This window comes from Poecilia formosa, unplaced genomic scaffold, assembly GCF_000485575.1.
Source record: "Poecilia formosa unplaced genomic scaffold, Poecilia_formosa-5.1.2 Scaffold618, whole genome shotgun sequence".
In the NCBI taxonomy this organism is placed as follows: domain Eukaryota; kingdom Metazoa; phylum Chordata; class Actinopteri; order Cyprinodontiformes; family Poeciliidae; genus Poecilia; species Poecilia formosa.
The window spans coordinates 38,604-58,276 of record NW_006800557.1 but is presented as its reverse complement, the minus strand read 5'-3'; the positions used below and the strand labels follow the sequence as shown (position 1 = coordinate 58,276).

The window sequence follows — 19,673 nt, the reverse complement described above, 5'->3', positions numbered from 1 at the left end:
GACCAAAATAACTTTCCTTACACACTTTCTGCTGAGTGTAAACTGGGCAACATCTCTTGTCTCGTAGCAGTCGGCTCGTCCTGGTACAACGACGGGGGGGCTTAGTCAAAGTATTAGTGGTTATAATTCATTTGGTTGTGACAGCTGAGCCCACTGTAAGCATCCTGGCTCAGCTGGCGTACATCAAAGTGGCCAAGCCATTAATAATGCTGTTAGTAACACCGGAGAAAGTCAAATATTCCTAATAGCCTTCTCAGGATGCTTCCTGCTGGGCTGTATTCAGACACCTGCGGGGAGAGTGAAGTGTGCTTGTTAAAGTAATTGCAGATAAGCCGTTTCAATAGAAAGTGTATCCGTTCGCATCAGCTGACGATGTTATCTGTTTCTGATGGGTGAAAACAATATTGACTGTATTTAATGGTACAGGAGCATCGTGAGGAACGCATAAAGTCACAATTTTTTCCACTCTCTGTGTGAATATGTCTTAAATCATTGTTTTAAATTGGATTTTATTCACTTACAATATTGCACATTTATTCGTTCATATTCTAACGATTGTGAAACGATCGTTAGAATCGATTGTGTCTTTGTTTCATTTGGGTGTTTTGTAGATAAAACCGTCTTCTAGAGATTTTTACACCCTCCAAATGCACGATTTACTTTGTGCAGGAAGAGTATTTACATCCATTCAACTTTGTGTGCTTGCGCTCTTGCTCAAAAGAAGAAACAGGAGCTGGAGACCAAAAAAAAAAAAAAAGACTTAAAAGTGCATTTAAAAATGAAATGGGCCACAACCTTGTAAAGTCAAAATCTTCACATAAATCTGACGTCACAATTGCAAAGGACAGAAGACCTCCTGGTCTTTTAACATAGCAGGATTACTGAGCCTTCTATTGCTATCTCCTCTGCAGCTAAACACAACAAGGCACCACTTGGGGGGGAAAAACAGCCACTCCCTTAAAGCTGCTTTTGCAAGCTGGTGCTCAGAGAAAGAATGTACAACAAAGCATAGTGTGATGTATGTCACAGCAGTGCATAAAACTGACATCTGCATTTCCCTGATGGGTTCCCATGAGGTTAGCAAGAAACTAACCTCATGTTGCAGAACTGTAGAAATTCTTTAGCTTTCTTACCGAGGGTTAGGGAAATGGATCCAGCTTGGTCTTGAGGAAAGCACAAAGACATGAGGGCGGTATTGGATATCTGACTGTCGACACTCTGCGAGATAACGAATAAAACCATTCACCAAAAGGTCGAATTGTTTCCTGAACTGCAAGCTGAACCGGTGAGCATTGATTTGGGTACCTGTAGGTGAAGGGGCCATGTGAAGGTTTTGTTGAAAATGGACTGACTAATACAGAAGCATCTGCATAAATGCTGACTGCAGGATGATGCGGATAGTCGCACACTATAACTCTGAGTTTGAATTGAGATAAGAAACACAGAGGGTGCAACACAAATATGGTGAACGTGCAGAACGTCGCGCAGCCTCCCAGGTGGGCGAAAACCGATGTAAAGAAGGCAGGAGGGGGAGAGGGAGGAGATAAAAGCATGGCTTTACTCTGAGCTACTGCAAGGTCACCGTAGCGATGGGAAGAGGGGGAAGGGAACAAGCGAAGGGATGTGGAAGAGAGGAGAACCGGGGCGATGCGAGCGAGGAGCGTTGCAAGGCTGCAGAATGGTCGAGAAACAGAGAGAGGGAGGAGGAGAGCCGGAGGTGTGTAGAGCCCGGAAGCCCCAAGGGTGATTTATCGACTCTGCTGGGAACTCTCACAGTGGAAGTCTACATATGTGACAGAAATCTGAGAAATAAGGGGGCTCAGAACAAAAACAAAGCATAATGACAGAGACAGAAAAGCAGCAGAGCGTGTGTGAGTTCGAATCGGGTGAGTGTGTCCTCGTCGTGTGTGCGTGTCCAAGTGTGTGAGAGGGTTAGGAAAACAGTGAAATCTGAGTTACACATCAGGAGGAGAGAAGAATAATCCCAGAGGTGGGTATCTGCTCAGTTTCAAGCCAAACAGTCGACACTGCAGGCGCATGGCTGTGTGTTTGTAGAGAAACAGCGCCGTGCTGGGTCCTGGTTCGTTTTGGTTAAAAATGCACAAGCTGAGTCCGATCGGGTGGAGAATGTCTGCGAACAATAATGTTCTTGTCTTGCCTCAGATTCTGGAATTGGATCTATATCTGGACTTTAACTGGGACATTCGAACACAAGCCCCATTGTAGCTTTGTCTGTATGTTTAGGGTCAGATCTTCACGCCAGTCTCAAATGTTTTGCAACCACAAACAGTTCTTTTTTTTTTTTGCAGAAAAGATATGTATTCGGCACTTCATTGTTCCTTGAGGAAGAAATGAATCCCTACAGCATAATGGTGCCACCGTCATGTTTCACCATGGGGCTGGGTGTGCAGTGTTAAACATAATGCACATGAGGCTTTAAGGCTGTCGCATCACAAAATATTCAGTGACTTTTGGGAATTTTATCCTTACTTTGTTTTTTTTGTTTGTTTTTTTAATGTAGGTAACGAGAGAGGGGGAAGACATGCTGTAAAGGTCATGAGGTCAGGACTCAAACCTGTGACAGCCGTGTTGAGGACTGAGGCCGCCATTCGTAGGTTGGGTTTTACCCCTGCACCACCGCAGCACCCTATTCTCACTTGTTGTTCTTATGTTGCTTCTGTCACAACCTTACATGAGGAAGATTGTTTTTGAGGCTCCTTTTGTCATGGGTTGTGGGAAACCTCTAACCCACTAACGGGAAACAAAGGTCCAACAAGTTCATTTAACAATCCGGAAAGTCTTGAGGTCTGAGGTGTTCCTTTAACTCTGGCTGGTGATTCACTGGGAAGAATCGGAAAGGGAATGAATCCTTCAGTCCTGCTTCTGAGGTTGAGGCTTGACAATAGGAAGGTCCACAAAGTATCGGTCATTGAGGTGAATCCATGATTGAGGGAGGAGAGGTGAGTCTTTGGAAGTTGTCAGAACAACCAGAGTAATACGCAAAAGTAGATTCAGTCAACTTTTGCGTATTACTTGTCTTTTTGAACAGCTTAGTTGGAGTTTCGTCACATAACTTTGCACTCTGCACATTTTTAAATTAACTGAACTTACTTTAACTCTATAAAGTGAAGCCCCGCTGTGTCAGTGTGAGCTTCATGAGCCTCTTGTGTTTTGAACGTTAGAATTGTGCAGTGGTTGCCCCAGGACTCCCCCTGTAGCTGGGGTGAATATAAATGAGAGAAATGGGGCGTCCACCAAACACAAAGCGGAAGAAGAAAAGGAGGAAGGTGAGAAAGAGGAGCAACAACTGCTTTTGGGCTCATGTTCCTCGGTGGGGGATGTGCAGGGAAGGAGGAAGTTAGCTTGTCTTCCTCCTCTTCATCTCTCTCTCTCTTTGTAACCTTTCAAACATGCGAGAGCTTTTTTGATTTACAGCTATCACTTCCTACAGCCCTGTTCTCAGTTTCAGCAACATTATGCTTCTTATTTTAACATCCCCTCCACATCCCCTTTGCGTCTTATCGCTCTCACTTTCCCTCATCTCTCCATCTTTTTTCTCACTGCGGGGTGATTGGAGAATGATCTGACTGTATCTGTGGATTAGGTGTGACCCTGGAGGTGTTTCTTCTCAGAGTTAATCTGCTCAGTACAGAGAAATCTGATGATACACTGTAACCCAATCATACATACAAGTTGCTTTAACACTGAATGAGCATCATGTTGTCATTTCGAGATTCTCTGCTCTAAGCGATATAGCATCTCACAGGAACAGCTCAGATGGAACATTAGGCTGTTTTCACAGCTGATAGTCTGGTAGACTCAGTTTGATAGAATGGACACATTTGTCACATTTTCACTAGGTGCGGTTTGCTTTCACATTGCACTGTATCAAATGAACTAAGCGCTTTGAAAAACCTGTTTCACCCCCTCACCTGTGGTGGCGCTGCAGCAGGAACTGCTGAAGGAAACAATGACACTGAGCACCACTTCCTTCTTTACAAAACGTAACCAAAAATTGAGATTTTAGCAGTTGTAGGATTTCTCTTTTGTTGTTGACAAAAGACTGAATAACTTCAAGCCAACCAAATAAACCAAATAAAATAAACAAATTCCCGCAAGGGCTACACATAAATGTTTGTTTTGGAGCTGTCTCCTGTCCGCTTGGCGTTCGAATCGCACCAGAGTTCACTTCAACTGAACTGAGACCTAGGACCTAGGTTTTTAGTTAGACCAGAGAAACCGGTTGCTCAATGGTACACAAATTACATCATCGCAGTTTTGACTACATATTAACGCTGACAGTGAGGAACACACGACCACCTTGGCTAGAACTGAACCAAATGTTAACCGGCTAGAGTGATGCTTGACAATGGAGAAGGAGCTTTTGTGTGCGAGAACGGCCCAAACTCAATCATGAATCTGTCAAGATTTGCAAAGTAAAGTTTACAGAAACTCTCCATCTGCTTAGAAGTACGGGAAAACATTTTATACTCTGGAGGTGCAAAACTGGTAAAGAAACTTAAACCTGTCCCTACAGATTAAGGTGATTCTTCATGGTGTTGATTCATGGGCTTTACTAAAAAAAAAAAAAAAAGACTGAAAACCACATATCTTGTTCTTTTCACTTCACAACTCTGTGCTGACTCGTATCACAAAATCCCAATAGAATATCTCAAATCTTGTGGACGTAGTGTGAGAAAATGCGAAAAGGCTCGAGAGCTCCAGATAATTTAGTCCCACCGCCGTGGATTGTGTCCACATACAGTTGGCAGCAGCCTCGTGCAGCATGTGGTATTTTTCACCTACTTGTGCAACAGAACAGTGTTGCAGTCTAATATTAATTTGATACATATCCACTAAAAATAAACACAGCAGCACCGAGTCACAGTGAGCGGCAGAACGTCTCTGTCCATACGGTGGAAGCTTGCCTCCTCGTTTTGTAACATCTTTAGGCCCGGCGCTGCTTTCCAAGTTCCAGCGCATTAATATTCATCAGGATAGCTTTAATCTCTCGAAAATGGGTTATTGGCAAGTGGTAGATGTTTCTCCTCTATTCTCTCTGCCTCATTCCCCTGATTAACTCTGCTCCTGTGTCTCAGTGTGATTATAAAAAGGGGTGGGGGGAGAAAAAAAAAGTGCATATTCATGTGGAAGATAGGAAGAGAGGTGTGTGTGTGTGTGTGTGTGTGTGTTGGGCGGGGGGAAAGAGTTGTATAAGAGATTTAAAGTGGGTGACAGCAAACAAGGGAGACAGAATAAAAGAGACAGCTCTGACGTCACGGGCGCTTTAACTAGGTCAGGCATGAGGTTGTGATGTCACTTACTCCGGAGCCATCCCACTGGGCCAATCATCTGCAGGGACACGCCCACTTTTGTTTCCCCCAGCCGCACCCCCAACCTCTGCGCTGGTTTCCAACAGCTGCCTAGAATCACACATAGAGATGCACACACACATCTATACCGTCCTGCGGCTGTAAACATGGATACAGCCGGGGCTTCTGGGAGAACAGAAGAGGGGCTGATCCACAGCGAAAGTTAAAAATGACGCCAGTATCTCAGCTGCAGATGCTTATAGAGAGCATGGGGGGGAAAAGATTCAATGCTATTCTCTTCAGATTGTCATATATTTATTCATCTAAAACAGTGTGTCTGCTTGCTTTCTGGAGATTATTAGTATTTCTATACATCTGATGGGCTGTTCAGAGAGCATGTAGCAGTTCACTAAATCACGACTCTAGAATCTCTTTGCCCCAAACAAAGTTGTATATGCTGAATTCAAACCCTCCCAGGTAAAATTAGCTCAATATTTTTGGTGTTTCTGCTGTCGATCAGATGCTTTAAAAACAGGCATTATTACCGACCAAGATCAAGACACCATTTAGTGTCCCCAACGCTGGAAATTTGTCTCGGTAATGATTAATCAGAAGGTACTAAAGTACAGTTTACAGAACAAGCAAAATGCAAATGTAAGCAGATTTTTGACCAGAGTTGGGTGAAAAAGGGAAGAATCGATTTCTCAACAGTGGCCCAATTTCTAGACCTCAACACCATCTGTGAATGAAAACTTTTCCATTTTTTTCTGTTTTGTGACATAATGTTTCTAAATACATTTCAACTCTATAGGACTAGTGGAAACCGTGTAACCCCTTGTCCAATCGGAACAACGTTCAGCAAGCCTTTATGAGTTTGACTCTGAGAAAAATCTGCAATTCCTTTTTTTTCCCGGTCTTCATTCTTCTTCCCTTCTCGCTCCTCTGCTTCATCTCATACATTTCAGCTTGCTAAGCCTCTTCACCATCTCAGACGGCACCAAAGAGGACGTCTGTGGCGCACACGGGGAGCTATTTCTGATGTTCTTTTGACTCCCAGCATCAAACAAATCCACTTGGCCTTCATCAGGACGCGATAGTGAAGCATTCAAGCCTCAGTTTGTGTGGAAGAGAGAGGCTGCGTCGCAGGGATGGAGAGATTTAAACAGAGCTGCACGCAGAAACCGACTCGCCTGTGTAAAGACTTCATTTGACAGGGACGTACAGGGAATAAAAATACAAAAAACACGTGAGTTTGATGCCTTTAAGATCTATTTTTAATGACATGCAGAAGTATCTCGCGTTAACAAAGAGGGAAATGAAACCCTGATACTGTCAATCTAATTATCATTCTACATGCAAAGATCAGCTGATCTGTTTCCTTTCTGTGTAAAAAGCTGTGCATGCTCACACCTTATGTGTTAGCAGATCAAATTAGCCAGAAATTAGCATTCACGAAGTGCAACAAACACCGCAGTCGATTGTGTCAAGTTCACATCGTCTCACACGTGATTTGGAGTCCCAGATGTAGACGCGTAGATACCGTTCCATCTGCTGGAACCTTTGGATGTAAAAATAAAATAAAATAAAATTTATATAATTAATTAAGTCCCAGCCTTGACAATGTTTGATTGGATAAAAGCAGTTCAATACTCGTTCTGAACCACTTGCTTAGTTTGTATAGCTTAGCTAGCTTGTATGGCTAACTCTAGCGCAGGGGAGTCCAAAGTGGGTCCTCGAGGGCCGACATCCTGCATGTTTTAGGTCTCTCTCTGGTTTAGCGCACCTGCATCAAATGATGGCTCATTAGAGGCCTAAGGAGAACATTGACTTGCTGAGGAGGTTGTTACAACCACTAGGGAGAGAAATAAAACATAAAAGATGCAGGATGCCGGCCCTCGAGGACCGACTTTGGGCACCCCTGCTCTAGCGTATTCTGTACATGTTTTCCTTTTAAATAAATTAACAATAACAACAGCTTACATTACTGTAATAATAATGATGGGGTTTGTCGATTTTCACACCTCGTTTTTCATGACCAGAAATGTTTAAAAATAGCTATTTGTTCACCCTCCAAGAAGGTCAAATTGTTGTAGCATTCCTTCAGTGAGTCCGCCACCAAAGTGCAACATCAGGTTGGTGGGGGGCCAATGCTGCTTTTGTGTCTCCCCCCCAAAACAAAACGACCTTCCTTCATCTGCCTTTCTCTGGCATCTAATTTAAAAAGTTTACACCATAATAAGGCTGTGATGGAAAATGTTTAGCGGTTTTTCACTTTGGTCTTAGAAAATGGCCAATGCCTAATCATAGCGCATGAAACCAAAAACAAACAACGCAACAGAGGCGACGTTTCAAATCAGTCTTGAAGTAGTCAGTTGTGTTACATTACGGTGCCAGTACACAGTGTCTGTGCTACTTGTTCTCTCAAGCTATTCATCACAAATTACAGTAATACTCGTGGGTCTGGCAATCATCCACTACTTTCAACTTTTTTCTTTTTGCTATATATCCTTTTCCTGTCGGTTTTGTTGTTGCTGTGTTTTGTTCACTTAAGTTTGAATTACACTGAAGTGTATTATGTCTGTCTACCAGCAGAAAAAGAGACCAGATGGTGTGATTAACATTCTAGGGCAATAAGACACGGCGGTGAGAAAAGAAAAGAGCCTCTGCATGTGCATACAACCGTCCAATCTGAAAATAACCATTTCACAAGACAGAGCGCAGAACAAAACGACATGTCCATCAAAGGAATTCGTCCCGACAGTTCACGAAGGAACGAGCTGATAATTTACAAGAGTCGGCTCTTCTTTTTCTGATATAATCCAGAGGCAGGTGTGGCTCTGCATAAATGCAAGTCACAAGTTTTAGAATTTGATGTGATTCAGCAAAATTCTTACATTTTTACTTGGTCGTCTTTTTTTATTATTTTGTGATGTTGGCTTCAATACCCTGAGAGTTCTAAGTATGTCCCAGTTTTGAGTAAATGTGAAAAAAAAAAAAACCCACATCAAAAGTGTCATTTGCCAAATGCAAACGTTCTCTGGCAATGACTGAGAACACAGTCTTACTAACAGACTCACAGTGCTTTGCACATGAAGGTGTGGCATCAGTTGGTAATTAAATTTGAATGCTGTTAATTGCATTCAAATTAACCTACATGCAACTATGTTGCATGTAGGTTAAAGGTCAAAGGGAGTCACTGAAGCTAAATCAAAGAGCGACCTTCTAAAATGACTCGATTAAAGGGAGAACACACCCACCACAGGGCTGTGGGAAAGTATTTGCCTCCTCGCAGATTTTGTTTGTGATTTATTGTCAAAAAAAACAACCTATCTCAATACAAAAAAAAAAGATTTCTAACAATGCTGCTCAATTTTTAAGGGAATACATTGTCGAAACCGACCTGCCTGTATGAATAAGTAATTGTGCCCTAAACCTAAAAACTGGTTACGTCACTTATTGCCCCAATGAATATCCCTGAGCATATTCAATAACTGGAAATAATTTTGGTTGGACCATGTGGTAGACTTTTGCGTCACTTTCTTTACTATAATTTGTTTTATTTCGCAACATTGGAGGAGTATGAACTGTTGTCATCCACGAGAGTTAGTCTTATTTGTCACATATGGTGTGTGGAACACCATATGTGTTTCAATATGCCACATTAACATTTGTTGTTTTTTCACTATTTTCCCCTCATTTCTCCTTTTCCTACTCATGATCCTTCCACAGCTGCAGTGCATTCATTTAACTTGGTTTACCAATGTTTCCATAATCACCTCCTCAGCGGCAGCTAATGTCTGTCCAATGAGGGCACTCCTTGTCAGAACCTTCCGTAGTCATTCTTTCTTCATTTGCGGTGTGGACCTCTATTTTTCTTTTTAATAAATTACTACAGGAAAAAGAAACAGATCAAATGTGTTTTGTTTTTTCATCTAGTGGCAAAAATGAGGCATGGAAAGAGCAAAACTGGGGATGACTCATGTCTCAGTAACAAAGCATACGGCACTTGCAGACAGTTTAATTCGCACACTATGCATCTGAGCGATCAGAGGCCGCTGTGTTGCAGATTATTCATTTATATCTTTTTCTCACAGACATCAAAGAGTTATCGGTAATGAAACTCGTCTGGAATCTGAAAAGAACTTGCCACATTGTTGAAATTCGGATGATGAAGGAGACCGTCTCCCTCGAGCCAAACAAGAGTCAAACACACAGGCTCAGCACCCAGTCAGGAATCTTGTGAGCAAAAATGGTGAAAAGTAATATTTTAGAAAGTTGAATTTACATTCAGATGCTGGAAGAAATAACGCAAAGACAGACAGTCTTACCAGTGTTGTTTGTTACACAAATAGAATCAGCAGCGTAATTACTCCTTGCCACGTACACAGTAATGTTTCGCAGGTCTGCAGGGTCTTTTAAGTATGTGTGTTGCCTTTGATGTGCTCTCGGTTTGAACAGTGTGTGTGAACTGGTTCGTGGGAGTGGAAACCACAATGTTCTATGTTACACTGTAAGAAAAATGTCAGGAAATAAAAAAACCAAAAACAAAACAGAAAGAATCCTGATAGAAAATCACCAGGATGTTTTCTGTTAATTGTAAGGACATTTCCATCAACTGTAAAACATATTTTTACCATGATTTAACAGTTTGTCAATTTATTCACATTTCTGTTAATCCAAAACTGGAATTGTTTGCATTTTTTGGAGAATTTTTTTTTGACCCAACAATAGAGTAAAATCTTTCTCAAAAACTTGGACTTAGCTAAAGTTGCCCTTGGTTCACTTATGCTAAAATCTCATTTAACAGCACCATGCTGAGTTATAACACGCAGACTGCATTTGATTGGCACAGTGGGCGAGCTTGATTATAATAGAAAGGTGGGCAGAGGCAGCGTCCTGCAAAATCAACCGTCTACGAAAGAGACAAGCTGCTTTGCTAAGTTTAAAACTGGCCCCGTTGCTACATGAACCTTTATAAATGTTCTTGTTGAGTGTTGTGTGTGAATGCTTCCCTGCTTGCAGAGCTAATTTAGTACCAAGATGCAACGTGTAGCTGTTGGCTTTTCCATGTCGCTCAGCAGCCCAAAACAAACAGCAGGAACCAAACAAGACTATTTTCACTGTTTGTTCTCCATCACTCATTCATTTCATTATCCATAAAACTCTTTCTTTATGTATTATGGTAAATTAAGAAGCCATAATTCATTGTGGTTTATGAGCGAAGGTGCTTACAATCTTGCTGCGTCAGAATGGTTTCTTCCATAGTAAGCCTGGAGCAGGACTCATTAAAATTTCAGGGTGATCAGATCACACATCAGTCAAGACAAGATGGAAGTGAAGCCTGAAATATTACATTTTACTTATCGTAGCCTGTCGGAAAGTGAAATAGCCCTTCAAGGTTTTCAGACATGGGACTGGAAATGGAAGTCAAGAGACTCAAAAGTTAACGGACTAAGCTATATTACAACAACAATAAGAAGGGCTTTGACTGACCCAATCCAGGTACCTTTGCAGGTACTGTTTCATTTGAAATCTAGAATTTGTAGGTTTTTAAGTTAAAATCTCAAACTCAAACATGCCTGACTTGAAAAAACTGCTTATAGCAACTGCTAATAAATAGTTTAGACACTAGTCACTGGATTTTCAAATGAATCCGTTGCACATTTAGTACAGTGCACTGTTTTGTGAACGTGTTATGTCAATTTTGAGTTAGCTTGCATTGCTAAGAGAAATTAGCTTAGCAATTTTCCAAAAAAGCCACATTTTTTTTCTATTTGAAAAAATTATTGCCCGAATAATTCAGCTTTTCCAATACATGTCAACATTTTTGTAGAGTAAGATAACACCTGCCTCGTACTGGAACTAAAGGGCCATTTTTTATGAACGTCTTGAACCACGTCTATTTGTAATTCAGTTTTCACAGATTCACTCGAACCAACAAAAACATAAGAACCTCCATGTCCATCAAAACACACCGGACAATCGGACATCACCTACATATTTTAATATCTTAAATGTTTTTTTATCTCTTTATCTCATTGCATTCCTCCAAAAAATCAATCAAAATAAGGAACGTCTGCAGACGCCATTGCACCGATGAATGCAGTCAAACAACACTCCTCTGTTGTAGCTATTCATCTTACCTTGGACTACCCTTGGCTGCATGAATGCTGTGCCAGTCTGTGGGTGGTTCTTTAAGTCCACACACTGTTTTAAGAGTTTAATAATTCAAAAAGCAAACCGTTTGAAACAAACAAAGCTAAAGCTGTCAGCAAAACCGAGACTGGAGCATCATCAACTCCTTTTATGTGTGTTTATGTAAGGAAAGCAGAGCAGGGTCGAAAACAAACATGTTTTGCTTAGTAAATGAAAAAATACCACATGCTTGACGGTGCGTTGAAATAATTTGCATTCACTAACACAAATTTGTGCCGAATCAGCTTCTTCAAGCAGAGATACTCAATGCTTTCTCTGAAAGAACTTAATTATATCAACACTTACACATCAATATACACCAGTAAGCTTGTTTTGGATACTGTTTCACCTCTTGTCACCGTCAAGCAGATGTTAATTGCTTCACAGTGGAGAGTTTTGCGTCACCCGGAAGCCCCTTAATCCACCCGGCCCGACCCAGCTGTGAGGCCAAGATAAGCAGTGACCACCGATATGTGACTGCACAAATTACAGCAGCCGTGCAGATCACCGCCTTGCTGTCTCACCAACGAAGCCCAGGCAAACAAACAGAGCTGCTTTTTCTTCACGTTAACCACTAAAACCCCTTCCCCTCTTTGCCTCTGAAATAGAGATGTGAAGTTTGAGCATGTGACAGGAAATGCCTTTCGGGCTGAATTCGCAGCAGCACGTTTAAACGTGTTGCTGAGCATCAGTGTGTTCCTGGTGGAATCTGTGGCGCACCACAGCTTGACAGTAAGCACAGGCTGGAGGATCATTATATAAGGTGGCTGTGGGGAGATTTAAAACGACCAAAAAATCGGCTTGGCAGAAGCGACACATCGAGTTTTCTACTCCAAGCTGGCCTGAAATAGTAAAAAAAAAAAAAAAGAATTTTTATAGATTGATAAAACACAGAGTAAGGAATTCCATAAGAAAATCTTCTATTCACATAATCAGCATTGTTTGCCATAAATCCTCACAGGATGATTACATCATGTTTTCCTGCACTCCAGCCGTAGCTGGCGAACACTTGTAGGAAACAACGTGGTCAGATAATGGCAAGACAAATATGATTCTAATCATGTCACTTTGGAGGTTGAGGGGGGGGAGGAAACTGTGACCCTACTTTACATAACCCTCAGAACCAATGAGTGATGCTCTGTTTTTCAGCAGCTCTGCTCCTGGATCTGGTCCGCAGCGAAATGCAGCCAGCGCAGGCTCGGCCGGGGATTACACGTGTCGTGTTTATGTTTCCCGTCTTTCTCCTGCATGAAAGAACTTCACTGTGGAGTTTTATATGGAAAACAGATTCACGGGTGTTCACTGCTTCACAGTTACATAACTAAAGGTTTCATGAGGAGCTGAAGGTGTAGGATCAGAATACACATTCAGGGTCAGCTACTTCTGATTGCCACTCCGCTTTGTACATGGATTCTTTGTGTTGTTTTGTTTGCCTTTCCATTTGTAGTTTTAAGATTAACTTTCTTGAAAGTCAAACCATGGACTGGGTCTGCACAGGACAATGATGACTGAACTTTTTTGTAATATTCCCTCCCTGTTTAAATAATTCATTTTTAAAAAATTGGAATGTAAAGGAATTCATGGTGTAACTTTTTTGTTTTACAAATTTTTCATTTTTACTGAACCTTTAGGGAGAAAAGCTTATTGTCACCAGTGTTATTAGCCATCAGTTCTTAAAAACTGAAGAAGAAAACAGGCCACCGATGGAAACCAGCTTGCTGACAGAGATAATCAGGGGCTCTGGGCCAGTAGAGATCATGTCAGACCAACCAGGTTGGCTCCGTTCCCAGGGGCCCCGTATGCTCACATTATAAGTTAATATCGTAAACATAAAGCATGAAGGGAACATGGAGCTTCCCTTATTTAATTTGGTAGAATCTTTTTACAGTTGACACCCATAAAATTATTTCAATAAACGGATAATGGTACGCTAAATCTACACTGCTTTACTATTACTCTACAAATACATAAAACTTATTAATCAATCATTTTTAGCTACTTCTATGAATCTAAGCACGTAAAAAACATTTTAGTGGCAAAATATTGAAAAATTATAATGCTATTTGTTAAAAGAAAAAAAAAATTAAGTTAAATATTCTGTTCAAACAAGGCATGGTATCGGTGAAATCCGATCATCTTGACCCAGTTTTACTGGGCAAACAGAGCGACGTTCTGGCACATTCTAGTAAAGATGCCCAGCATAATATTCCACACCATATCAAAGTTGATTAAAAAAAATATGTATTTTATCATAAGCGATACAGCAGATCTGGAATCTAAGAGACCATAATTGTTTTTTTGTTTTTTAAACTGAGACAAAAATATCCAGAGTACTGTAACTGTGCCCTCAGCCTCTATTTCGATGTAAATGTCAGTTGGAAAACACTTGTTACAAACCCCGGACTAATTAGCTCCAGCTTTGCAAGCTGTGCATACCAAAAATGATCTGATTGCTGGAAATTGGCTGCGCAACATGCAGTCACCCGAAAACACAGTCAGTCAGGAACAGGTATTTTAACTGCTGATTTAAAAACACCTTGTTCTTACATCCCGACTTTTAAAAAGTTCTGCAAATATGTTCATGGGTGTGAAACTGAACCTTGATTTTTATGTCACGTTTGGTTGCGTGTTTTGCTTGGACAGCGAAACCTGAGCGTGTCGGCTGTATTTTTAAATGTTCGTATGCTAATTTTAGGAAAGCAAAGTGGTTGATTTTAAATTGTTTTAGACCTCTTTAAACGCCTTACCAGAATTTCAAGCTGTTAGTCTTTTTTTTCTCTCTCTCTAGGCTTCAGATTGCTCTTTCCCCACGGTGCTGCTCACTCTCACAGACGAGGGCAAATCAAACTAAATGCTTTAGGAGTGAAATGGGCAGACCTTGTTCAAAATATTACTATGTTCTAATCTTGTGTGGGATTTTAGTCATTTTAAGTTGTAATAAATGTGGGAGTGTTGTAATTATGTTTTTCATTTAAAAATTACATCAAAAAAATTGATAGGTTAATCGGTCTCAATTTTTAAGTAATATTACTTGGAACCCAATTATTCAAGTTCATTTTAAATATCCACATGCCCAAATGTTACAAAATCATTGTTTTACTGTTTTAAATTAACAAAGCTTATAAAATGTATATTCACAGAATCAAAGTTATAATATGATTGATAAATTCCAGTACAATTCTGTACTGCTTCATGACATTTTCCAGATTAGTACGTACTTATCTCTTACTCTTAATATTTTGATGCGGACATCTGTGGTGATATTGACACTATAGGGAGGCAGAAAAGCAGCCAGTGGCGACACATTACAGAGAAAGTGGGCTCGAAGTCGGAGCTGCAGTTGTTGGACTCCTCCAAGTCCAACAACTGCAGCCATTTCCCTCCTTCTCCACCCCGACTCTTCAGCTCCAGGTGCGTTTGTTTACCTGCCTGTTCGGTCCCAGGCGGGAACGCTCACGCGCTGGGGGGCTCTGCTCCGCGAGCTCCACAAGGACGGGCTGTACCACCGCAATGATGAAGAGGAGGGGGGAGTCAGCGAGTGAAACTGGGCTTTTTCTGCCGATATTAGCTAAACAGTAACTCTAGTCCCCGGACGTAAACCATAACACCAATAAAACAGAATTTCTAATGTTTCTAAAGAAGAAGAATAGACTTCAAGGGGTTTTAGTCGTCAGCTGTTCTGTTCATAAGTTTCTTTCTCCCCCCTTTCCAAACTCCGAGGCTCCATCTTGCCTTTTGATTGACCGCTACATATGTTTTTTTCTGGGTGCTGAATTTTCCCCCTGCTGGAAAGAAATAAAGCAACAGTGGAAGGCTGGGAAAGAAAAGGGCACGGCGGAAAATAAAAAAAAGCGGCGAAGGAGAAAGTATCATAACAGGAGCTTCGCGGGAAAAGTGGGGGGACAGGTTGGAAAAAGAGCTATAAGAAACTGAGCAAGTGGGGAACGAGACTTGCCATATATTTTCTGGAGTCAGTTCATTTTATTGACAGCGAGCTTCAAATTAAAAGGTACGTCTCTGCTTATTTTTCTGTTCCGCGTGCACTAAATTGTTGAGAAATTATTCAGAAAGTCTTTGTTTTGTTGTTGCTCTAATATTAAATTCTGCTTTAATAAATAATTTAAACGTTGAATGCTTAGCTAGAATGTATTAAACTCATACCGTTGTAAAAGAAAACTAATATCTGCTTGCACAAGAAATTGTTTTTAATTAACGCGAGAGCTTGTGGCAGAGTGTGTTATTGATGCGCACATGTGGCACAGCCAGTGGGCTCTTTGTTGCTCTCTCTCCTCCAGCCTCTTGCTACAGTAAATGACCGCGGCATGGCAGGATATAGGCCGGTATTGACATTTTCATACCGCATGAACTTATGTGATATATGGAGCCCCCCCTCACCTCCTCCTCTGCTCTCCTTCCTCCATTTCTTTACTGCCTTTCAGCCGCATCCCTGCTTGTCTTTGTGCAGTTAAACAGTCCACTCCACAGGGCTGCAGCTCGAGGCTGTTTTATGGTTCAGTGCTTTTTATTTACGCGACAGCGAGGTTGTATTTTTTTTCTCTCTTCTTTTTTTCCTCCCAATGCGAAGTGCTGGGAGGGAGCTGCCACATTGCCAAATATGTGTCAATGTCAAATGGAGGTGTGTCCCCTGAGTGTGGCTTTAGTGGCCCCCGTGTTGGCTCGGATATAAGCACAAGAGAGAAGGCTGACATAAAATGTCACAATAAAGGTGCGTTTCACGAGGAAACCTGCGGATATCTTTTAGATGTAGCCTATTCTGGGGCGCGTGAAGGAGGAGGGGGGGCTGTTTTGATTCGGTTTGTCGTGCTACCTAGAGGCGCACACATTCACTTACACAGAAGCTCGCGCGCATTTCCTGTGAGTCATACCGCATTTGGACGCTCGCGCTGCTTCAGCAAAGTGGAGAGCCCCTGCTGGTAGTGTGCACGCGCACACTCATATAGCCTCTTCGAAAGTAGAAATTGTTTTTCTTATTTGTTTTTAATTAAAATGATCTCAGATTAAAACAAAACAAAAAAAAAAATGCGGGCGTACGAGGACACAGGAAACGCACCTGTACCTGCACGCGCTATGACAAAACTGATGGATGGGCGGCGACGCAAACACAGCCACGTTCAGGAGAAAATGCCCCGGATTTTTTATTTTTTTCTTGCTGGGGCGTGGTGTATATTCAGCACTTAAATCTCCATGACTATAACAAACATCGGAATGAATGACTACAGCAGGAAGTTACTTTCTAAAATCAAATAAAATTGAGACGATTTAAAGGGTTAGTTAGCAAATTTTCAAATAGGTGAATCCTGTTTCACTTCTTGTCCCATACTACTTTCTACAAATCTCATTTTACACCTCTTGAGCTGTAGCCTCCTCTCTACATTTTGCCATTCAGACTGGGAAGTTAGAGAATCCCAATTGAAATCAGCATTGCTTTTGATAAGGTCTGGCCTATGCCTGCAAATGCACTCACAAATGTCATTTTCAAAAGGCTTTTAGTTTGATGTGTTTCAATCAGGCATGAAAACTAGCACCTGCTCTGGCCAGATGCAGCTGAATTTACAAAGTGGCTACTTAATTTGATCAATCCACAAGCTGAGGTGGTGGGTGTGCAATTTGAATATATAGAGAGTATGTAACAATAACTATAACTGATGGACAATTGTGGTTTAATAATAATAATACATTTTATTTTTGCAGTGCTTTTCTAAAAACTCTAAAGACAATATAGGAATCAAGCAAAATTCACACTAATTTGTGGTAAGTCAAACTTACAACTATTTTCTTGGAACTAGAAGCAAGCAAATAGTTGTAAGTTTGACTCAAGCTCCCTCCTTATGCTGATGTGCCCCTAGGCAAGGCACTTCGTACCAAGTTTCCTACTGGTTGGTGTTTGAATGTGTGGATGTTTGTGAGTGTGGCTGAATGAATAAAGGAGATGCATGGTATAAAATGCTTTGGGTGGTTTATATGACGAGAACAGCATCATATACTTTCAGTTCATTTACCATATTTGGCACCAATGCGCCTCAGTAGACTCTACTGCATTCCAACATTTCTCAACATGAGCCACTGGATTCATATGTCTTTAGTTGGTCAGAGGTATGCATTTCAAAAACTGTACAATTACATAATAAACACACAAAGATGAAAAAAGTAAATTTCCAATACAGGATTTCACAAATATACAACCTCTTTAAAATTCTTGCAAATCACTCAAACTTCATTGCCTCCATATATTGATCATTTGGTTCACTTGATGTAAGAGAGACCATAAAGATTTAAATGAGATGGGGGAAAGTAGTTGTAATCAATGTCGGTCACACAAAGAAGATTTTTGTTAGCTAACGATGATTTTGCAGGTTCAGCAACGTTCAACAGTCTCTGACGTGGATACTGATGCACTTTTATTAAGTCTGACACTGTTTTCGTAAGGACTAAAACTTCAATTGAGATTAGCATTGCAAAATCAGACAGAGGGACTGTTAAAGATACCAGGGGTTTAAAATTAAATATATAAGCCAGAATATGACTGGGGAGACGAGCCATGATGGCTGCTAATGTGGATGCTGAGGCTGAAGTTGAACTTGAAGTTGTACTCCTGGTTGTAATTTTGTATTTAATTACTTCATGTACATGTTCACCATTCGTAAATACCATATTCTACTTATACAGCCTGAACTGGATAAGTGACATGTGAGTGTAGTCATGCTGTCACACAAAATAATACACAAATCCAATGTATTTACGGTTAGCATTAGTGCCTAAGCCAAGTGGAGAGCTTATTTTGTGACTAGACAGAATAATTAATAATTAGAAATTTTTTTCTTGTTTACTTGCTGTAACTTTTTTTCAGTTTTACCATTTTTTTTGTATCAGTACCACCCCTTGGATCACGCTTCATGTTGGAGACTAACTGGTTCAATTAGACCTACTGCCAATGTTTGTGGTTCATTCTTGGCAGCTGTGGTGAATGGTGCAGTGGTTTTGCAAGTCCCTTGAAAATAAACTCATCACAAACCACTACCACAAGTTTTTGTTGCCAAATTATCCAGTAATTTGTCCAGTACCCTCCTATATAACTCAGATTCCTTGCTGTCATCTTACAGAACCCAAGTAAACTCCACTCAATTACAAATGTGCATAAAAACGCAAGCAAGTTGTATTTAGGGATGGAAGATAAAACCGATTTTCGATTCATTGACATGGATGATCACAAACACATGCACTGGATTATATTTAAATTATGGTTAACGCATAGATTACATACACATCATTCATCCACATTTGCATCAAATTAAAAACCACATGGACAAGTGCGATGCTATGAAAATATTTGAGAAACTGTTACATGGTTCCCACCCAGAGGCAGAAGTAAAACAGTTGATCTCCATTGCCACAGTAAACCAGAAGAACATTGGGCTGGTGATGATGAAGCGCCACCTAACTCATACATTTCAAAGTTAATTGCAGAGTTTATTGCAACTGTTGGCACAAAGGATTTGCAATCATTGGAAATCAATGGGAAGTTGTTTGTTTTTGCTCTATGGAGAGTTCTTTGGACGTACCATACCACCTCAAAGATATCTCACCAAATCGGCTACACCACCAAAACAAAGTGATGGGATCACAAGCAGGTTTGCTAGCTCTAACTTTTGATGCATACCCTGGTTTTAGTCAGTATGTCATAGTGATTTACTGGAACTTTGATTCGTGGGTTTGGCTCCTATCCAAGTCATCACTGCAACATTTTCAGCATGACTTGAATTCTTAATAAGTGGCAATTCTTTTTTTTTTTTGTTTTTCATTTTTAACCCTACAAGCTATCCTATCATGTTCCTTATGTGCTTCAGTTAACATCGTATTGTGATTCAACTTCTCTTGTGCTTGTGAGCTGATTGCATTAGTGGGAAGACATGACTGTACACTTCAAAGGATTTCTGCTCTTCTAATCTGCTACAAAGCATGGTTTATTTATTTAGGTCACGGTAACAAATGGTTCTGCAATGCATCCTTTGTGTTCATATGATTATTGAACAGATGCTGGGTTGTAGAAGAGGTACTTCCTCTCCATTAAGGGGTATTTCATTTTGAAAAATGATGACATTGATAGGTGTCACAATGACTCTCCAGACTGGAGGACTGCTAATTAGT

At 40.8% G+C, this 19,673-nt stretch overlaps 1 protein-coding gene and 2 long non-coding RNA genes across 4 annotated transcripts in view; 2 read left to right on the top strand and 1 right to left on the bottom strand.

Annotated features, from left to right (window-relative positions):
• The first annotated feature begins 1,290 nt into the window (after positions 1-1,290).
• On the top strand, positions 1,291-6,560 carry LOC103130240 (uncharacterized). 2 transcript variants are annotated; one of them, XR_475186.2, is made up of 3 exons: positions 1,291-1,990; positions 2,522-2,615; positions 6,278-6,560. It is a non-coding gene; the product is annotated as an uncharacterized LOC103130240 (long non-coding RNA). The 2 variants fall into 2 exon arrangements; XR_001660215.1 differs by lacking the exon at positions 6,278-6,560 and having other exon boundaries at positions 2,522-4,577.
• A 1,570-nt stretch (positions 6,561-8,130) lies between these two features.
• Positions 8,131-11,625, bottom strand: LOC103130241 (uncharacterized). Its single transcript, XR_001660216.1, has 2 exons — positions 9,641-11,625; positions 8,131-9,548 (listed from the first exon to the last, which is right to left on the bottom strand). It is a non-coding gene; the product is annotated as an uncharacterized LOC103130241 (long non-coding RNA).
• Positions 11,626-15,124: 3,499 nt separating this feature from the next.
• The window catches only part of ndrg2 (NDRG family member 2), a 33,700-nt gene continuing 29,151 nt past the window's right edge, over positions 15,125-19,673 (top strand). Inside the window, exon 1 of the mRNA XM_007541574.2 lies at positions 15,125-15,516. The gene's annotated coding sequence lies outside the window, so the exon portion shown is untranslated. The remainder of the gene's footprint in view (positions 15,517-19,673) is intronic.